This window comes from Lycium barbarum, chromosome 12 (genome assembly GCF_019175385.1).
Source record: "Lycium barbarum isolate Lr01 chromosome 12, ASM1917538v2, whole genome shotgun sequence".
NCBI classification, from domain to species: domain Eukaryota; kingdom Viridiplantae; phylum Streptophyta; class Magnoliopsida; order Solanales; family Solanaceae; genus Lycium; species Lycium barbarum.
Window position 1 is genome coordinate 51251505 of NC_083348.1, and position 8100 is coordinate 51259604.

The window sequence follows — 8100 nt, forward strand, 5'->3', positions numbered from 1 at the left end:
GTACAGTCACACGAATGTATTCAGATATATGGATTAGCCTTTTTGTCTCATATTCCTTTCATGATTCTTATGTATATGTTGCTTTTATGCCTTACATACTCGGTACATTATTCGTACTGACTCCCCTATTGCTCGGGGAGCTGCGTTCATGCCCGTAGGTTCAGGTAGATAGACAAATGGTCCAGCTTGGCAGGACTTCCATCCAACAGTAGTCAGTGCGCTCCACTTGGTTCGGAGCTGCAGTCTATTTTGGTATGCTATTTTGATATACATATATGGGTATGACGGGGACCTGTCCCATCCTTTCTACAGCGTTGTACTCCTCTAGAGGTCTGTAGACAGTTGTATGTAATATGAATGTCATTTAGCCTTGTCGACTCCTATTTTTTTATACAGTATCTACAGCGGCCTAGTCGGGTTGCACTGTTGTTTCCGGCGTGTATATACATATGTTTATGAGTTCTTATGCAGAGTTCATTGTGTTGTTCTTACATAAGTCAGTATAGTTCAGTTATGGTCCACCCTTTTTATTTAGTGAGATCCAGGTACAAGGATGAGAGTGTCTGACAAGTAGAACTCGGGCACTCGTCATGACTCATCGGTTTGGGTCTTGACAGAAGTGGTATCGGAGCAGTTCTGTTCTAGGGTGCCTACAGACTGTGTCCAATAGAGTCTTGTTTGTGGGTGTTTTGTGCACCACACTTATAGACAGGAGGAGGCTGCAGGACATTTATGATGTTGTCATTCTTTCTATCTTAGATCGTGCAATAGAGCTATGAGTTAAGAATTCTTCTTCTAATAACCTGTTATAATTTCACCGATGCCTCCGAAGAAAGCTACAACTGTCCAAAAGGGCAAGACCGTGATTGGAGAGGCTACTAGCCGTACTCTACAGGCTACCAGAGCTAGGGGTGAGTCTCAGAGTTAGGCTCCATCTCAGACTTTGCATACCCCACCCGTTCTAGAGGAGCTTAGAGGGGAGCCAGCCCCAGCTCCAGCACATGTCCCAGTGCCTCTAGTTCCTTAGCCAGATGCACCATGTCAGGATATGCGGGATGCTATACAGTTGTTAACTAGATTTGTAGCTGCTCAGGCTCAACGTCAGGGGGTTGGCGTTGATTAGGTGGACTGAGTTGTCAGTGCGAGGGTCAAGGATTTTCTTGGTTTCGATCCCCCAGAGTTCTCCGGTTTGAGACAGAATATGGACCCTTAGGACTTTGTTGATGGCATGCAGAGGACTTCGAGAGTCATGCATGCTAATGATATTGAGTCAATGAAGTTGGCTTCTTATAGGCTTCGTGATGTTGCGATGCAGTGGTATCAGACTTGGGACAGAGGTAGCAGTATTCCCGGTATCCAGCCCATTCAGTGGTGAGTGCACCTTCGCGGTTTCCAGGTTAGAGATTTGATCGTCCTTCTTATTTCGGAGTGGGTCAGAGTTCTAGAGCTTCGGGTTCTCAGTATAGACAGAAGTCAGGTTAGATGAGGCCACCTTTGCCACGGTGTGCCCAGTGTGGCAAGCTACACGCCGGGCAGTGTCGATTGGGATCAGAGGCCTGTTATTCTTGTGGCCAGCCAGGTCATATGATGTGGGAGTATCCGTTGAGAGATGGTGTGGGTGCAGTCCAGCCCACAGGGTCTGTTGCTGGTTCTTCTTCATCTGTACGCCCTTCGGGTGAGGTTTTCAGGCACCAGCAGGTCGTGGTAGAGGAAGGGGTGGAGCATCTTGTTCAAGCGGTCCTCAAAACCGCATTTATGTATTAGCCGGTCGACAGGATCGTGAGTCATCTCCTGATGTTGTTACAGGTATACTATCAGTCTCCTCCTTTGATGTATGCGCATTGATTGACCCAGGTTTCACCTTATCGTATGTTACCCCATTTGTTGCTGGTAAGTTTTGGATAGAACCTGAGTTGATTAAACCTTTCGAGGTGTCTACACCAGTTGGTGACCCAGTTATAGCTAAGCGGGTATATCGAGGCTGTGTAGTTATAGTTTGTAACCGTCATACCATAGCAGACTTGATCGAGTTAGATATGATGGATTTTGATGTTATTATAGGTATGAATTGGTTGGCTTCCTATTATGCTAATGTCAATTGTAGGAGGAAGATGGTTCGATTTCAGTTTCCAGAGGATCCAGTTTTAGAGAAGAAGGATAATGCTGCTTCGCCGAGGGGTATGTTTATTTCCTACCTTAAGGCAAGTAAGATGATCAAGAAGGGGTATATTTATCATTTGGTTCGGGTTCGGGATGTAGAAGTGGAGTCACCGACCCTTCAGTCTATTCCTGTAGTTAATGAACTCTCAGAGGTATTTCCAGATGAGCTTCCAGGCATTCCGCTAGAGCGGGAGATTGATTTTGCTATTGATTTATTACCAGATACTCAACCGATATCCATTTCTCCTTATAGAATGGCACCTGCAAAATTAAAGGAATTGAAAGAACAATTGAGGGATTTACTTGAGAAGGGCTTTATTAGGCCTAGCACATCACCGTGGGGAGCGCCAGTATTATTTGTAAGAAAGAAAGATGGCTCCTTGCGAATGTGTATTGATTATTGGCAACTGAATAAAGTGACTATAAAGAATAAATATCCACTTCCGAGGATTGATGATCTATTTGACCAGTTGCAGGGTGCCAAGTGTTTTTCGAAAATAGACTTGAGATCGGGATTATTACACCTCGGAAAATTTCACGTCGTTGCACAGTGAATAGACTAACGCAGGGTAAATGGTATAAGATGTTTCTACAAGTAAGAAGTAGTACTTAACGGTTCTAATTAAGATTCCAAAGACGTTTGAAGCAGAAGAAGAAAGTTCGTTAAGAAAGGTGAAGTATACGATGTGTTTCGGAAAGGATTTGCAAAGTACCGAGTTAATGTTGACTTAATGATGTCTTAAAGAATAGTTATAACGCCCCTTGGATTGTTAATGAAGTGTTAAACAAGTGTTAAGTAGGTTCCATAAGGATTGGAGATCAAACGAAACGACGAGAGCAACTTCGAAAAATTGGGAGTTATACGGCCAACTTATACGGCCCGTATAATTTATACGGTCCGTATAAGGGACCGTATAACCTGTCCAGGGAAGGGGTCTCCACTGGAAGCATTATACAGTTATATCCCGCATTTTTGTACAATCGGATAATTCAAGGTAACTGCGGGAAGATGACAAGCAAGGCCTTATTTTTATTTTGTTAAGCATATGAGTTGCTTATGAAGAATTTAGAAGCGGAAATATTAAGAAAGGCTAGGGGCAAAAAGGTAAAATGGCAATATGACTCGTGGAAATATGGAGGAAGACGAAGGATAAATTTAGAATTCGGAAAAAAATTATTTGTCATGAAGAATAAAACAAAAAAATGGGCTTGGGCCATTGGACCATGTTGGCCATCCAAGTGGGTGGGCTTAGGCCCAATTAAAAGCCTAATGGATAAATAAAAAGATGACTTAGTCATCTTATTTCAAAAACATTCTAGACATTTCAAGAAAACAAAAGAACAAAAGAGAAGAAGGAGAAACATCTTCAAGGGCCATTTCGGCCAAGTGCAAAAATCAACAAGAAAATTGACAAAAATTCCTTCAAAAATAATTTCCTACCAATTAAAGGGTCCCTAGCAAGTTGGAGTGTTCATGGGAGCAAGAAATCACATGTTCTTGTGAGTTGCAAGTTGTATTCAAGAAGGAGGATTAGAAGAAAAGGTAAGAATTTATCATCCTTTATATGTTTTGGATGTTTGTGTATGATGTGGTGCATGAAAATGGATGAAATTCATGTGATGGAAGAGTGTAGGTGTGTGTGGCCGTGACTTGCATAGTCAAGCCGTGTGTGTGTGTGTGTGTTGTGTTATGTTGTGTGTTGGTTATTGTTGTGAAGTATAGATAATATGGAAATTCATAAAAACATGCATATAGGGTGTGTTGGCCGAATGGTGTAGGTTATGGAAGGGTGTGGTGAATTAATTTTACTTAGCATTGTAATTGTTGTTATGGTAAGTTCCATGATGTAAAATAAGGATTCAATGGTTAAGGAGTGAAATTGTGTTGGTTGTGGATTATGGGAAGAGTTGGTATAATGCTAGCATGGTCTTTGTATTGTGGAGATAATATTGCTAAGTGTATGTGTTATTGTTGTTTCATTGAAGTTAAAAGGTTTTGGGCAAGAAGTATGTTGCTTAAGTTGTTGGAGTATCATATGAATTTAATTGAGTTGCATTGAATTGAGTTGCCTTGAAATGAATAAATGGCTTATTGATTTTGTGGTCAAGATTTTTGGTATTGATGTTGTTGGAATATATATATTATAAGGGTTTTGTTGTTTTATTGGAATTAGAAAGTCTTGAAGGAAGTAGAATGCTACTTTGAAGTGTAGGGATATATCTTGAATTGAATATGTGAATCGCTAGTGTGGTTGTTGAGTTTATGTTGATAGTTTGGCCGGGTTTGAATTCTCGGATTGTGATTGATTGGAATTTGACTAAGTTGAATGTTGAGGATGGTATATTTACAGAGGAAGTGCTGCCGAAATTTCGGTAGCCAAGTGTTACCTTAAGATTCCAACTTTAAGTACCCTAATGAAAGTTTGGGTAAATGTGACCAAATTGCCGATTTTGGCGGATTTGCTACGTGAATTCGGGATAGCATACGGAGCGGCAAGAGGTATGTAAGGCTTTATCCTTCCTTCTATGGCATGTCTTAGACGTAATAAGTTGGGTACGAGCCTCGGGGACAACCCTATTCTCCAGAATCCGCACCTAAAGTTCTCCCTTTTTTCCTTCAGTAGAATTGAACTTTAAATTGTGCAAAATGTTGAAAAACCTTTCTAACCCTCTAGAACTCGCATAAATAGGACCCGACTATCCTTAAAACCCTCATAAGTAATGCCATGACACGTAACATATGTAGATGGTGTACGCTATCTCATTCGGCCCGAGGTGGGCCAATTGTTCCCGAATTTTTCCTATCGCTTCGTTTGACTTGTTTTGGAGTAGAATCCTAAGGAAACTTTTGATCCTTGTTCCGATCATCAAACGAGAAGTACAACACCATCCTAATGTAAATATGTCTATGATGACCGTGATAACGATGGAGTCAAAGATGAGAAAATGCCTACGATAGATATGTGGACGATATGTTCTGCTATAAAAATGGAAATATGGAAATGTTAAACTATTTCTTGATATCTCAACTCTATTACCGATAACGACTGCACTAAAGGTTCTAAGTAGATGAAACTATACCTTATGACCCTATTTGATGTTTTTCTCATAATGAAACTTCTCATTGGTAGTCTCGCCTTATAACACTCGTCCCTTCAAGGTGAGACGAAGCGACTATAGCCGTTCCATAATGTAATCGGAGGTTACCGACCTTACGTCACTCCGATGGATATGTATCTTTCCTTGGGCTCCCATGCATGCTGTTTATATGATACATGTATGTGTGTATGGATATATATATGTATATGTAAATGTATACGGGAAAAGGGAAAGGGCAACTGTTTTACCACCACTTGATTCAGCTGGATTCCGTCCCGGACGCGGGATGCCTGGACGCGGGATATGGGAGAGCCGTACGCGGCGTCTGTATATGTGATGCGTGATATATATACGATATGATATGTGGGGACACCGTTGGGGAGGGGGGTGGGAGAGCCGATGTATTCGGCGTCTGTAAATGTGGGCAAAAGATACCGTTTCCTGAAATGTACTGTTTTCTGTGTACGAGAATAAGAAACACCGTGTTCTAAAAAATGGGCTAAGCTTGCATGGTATCCACCTACTAGGCATACATATGTACAGGTTACTTCTACTCCAGGATGAGCTCTGTATGTCTATTCTGTTATTATTTACACTCTATATGCAGTTACTATGTTATCATTCATGCCTTACATACTCGGTACACTATTCGTACTGATGTCCCTTCTCGTGGACGCTGCGTTTCATGCCGCACAGGTCAGCAGGTAGACGGACCTGATTTCTAGAAGTTCTATCAGCAGTTATCGGCAGCGCTCCAGTTGTCCCGGAGCCTCAGTTCTTGGTACTATTTTGTGTATATATGTTCGGGCACGGTAGTACTCGGCCCTTCCTATGTATATGTATACTATGTTTAGAGGCTCGTAGACAGATATGTACAGTTAGATGTCTTGTACTTTTGCTGGTCCTCGTTGTTGTATAAAGTGCAAACCGAGTTGGTTAGCCTATGTTTATAACTAGGCTACTAGTGTTAATGGTAAGTAGAACAGAAAAAAAAATATATGGTGCAGTTCATACGGCCCACTTAGTAACAAGAATACGATACGAGATAGGGGGTGCTCGGTACAAGTATCGGGTACTCGTCACGGCCCCTAGTTGGGTCGTGACATATACGGTCACATGTACGGACCGTATAAGTTATACGGACCGTATATGTGTCCGTATAATACTGTCGGGATAGATTTTAAATTTTATATAAGGAGGCCCCAAGTTCATTTCTTTCATTTCCCATCTTCTCTCCATACTCTCAAAACCTCTAGAACTTTCTCCACACCATACAAATACATATCCAAGGGAAATCAAAGATCAACTTCATTAATCCAAGGAAATCAAGTGTAAGGGAGTCTCTAGGGCTCCTTGGAGTCAAGAAATCTCTTTGGATTCAAGCTAGGGTTTTCTTCAAGTGAAGAATTTCCATCCAAAACTTATTTCTACACAATCAAAGGTGAGTTTTATGATCATTTCATGTTATTTAAAATATTCAGAGGTTGAAAGACTTGGATTATGGAAGGAAGTAGGAAATGGGTTACAAATATGAGAATAGTAGTGTTTTTTAGTAGTAGCTTCACATGAATCATGATTCTTGATACGTTACAAGTATAATTATGTTATAAACGATATTGAGAATGTGGGAGAAACATTATATGAGGATGAATGTGATGTTATATTATAGCTATGGTTATGAATGACTTTAAGAGGGAATTGTGGGAATTGGATAATGTCGAACTTGTCAAGTTATGGATTATGATATTATGAACGTTGTTATTGATGTTTGGGAGTTGTTATATCATATGGAAGAAGTTGTAGAAACAAAGGAGATGCTTCCCAATTTTCGTTAGCTTTAGCCTAAGCTTAGGTATGTTTCCGATTATCTAATCTTAGCACGAATTCCTTTGGATGTAGAATTACGAACTTGGAAGGAAGCGTATAGTCGGCAAGTTAGAAAGGCATAAAGGTATGTAAGGCTAGTCCCTTCTTTTCTAAGGCATGATTCCTTTGACATGACTTTCTTTATCTTTCCTTGACCTTCTTACATTCCGGAAACTATGAGTCTATGTTCATAAAGAGCTCCTCATGAGATAAAGTTAAGAGATATGCTATGAATATGAAAATGATGATGATGAGTCTAAGTCTGGAAATTCTAAGGCTTATGATATGACATTCTTATGAAGCTAATGACTCCTTGATGTTATTCATTGTTGCTAGACTCACCTTATAATGCTAGTTCCTTCAAGGTGAGGCATGATGATCATGACTACTCTATAATGGAATCGGGGGTCCTCGACCTTACGTTACCCCGATAGAGTTATAGCTTGTCGTTGAGTTCTTATGCATTCATCATGATAAGTATATGATAATTATATTACACCGCGCCTAGATGGCCGGGCATGACACCGCTAAGGCGGGCGGCTTGAGATAACACCGTGCCTAGATGGCCGGACATGACACCACTAGTGGGCGGCGTGCGATAGTTACCCGGACGCTGGTTAACGATGATAGTATATCTGATATGCATAGTATGTGTTTTCCTTAAAGGGTTAAGCAGGTTATATCTTCGCCTCATGTTTCATGTTTTCTTTATAATGCTAGTATTATTCATGCCTTACATACTCAGTACTTTATTCGTACTGATGTCCTTTCTTTTGGACGCTGTGTTCATGCCCACAGGTAGACAAGGAGGTGACCCATATTCCTAGGAGCTACTCAGTAGACTTACAGGAGCACTCCATTACTTCGGAGGTGCCATTTTGATATGTTCTCTTGTGTATATGTTTGGGCACGATGGGGTCCTATCCCGTCCTCATGTCTTGTACTCTAGTAGAGGCTCATAGATGCGTACGTGTG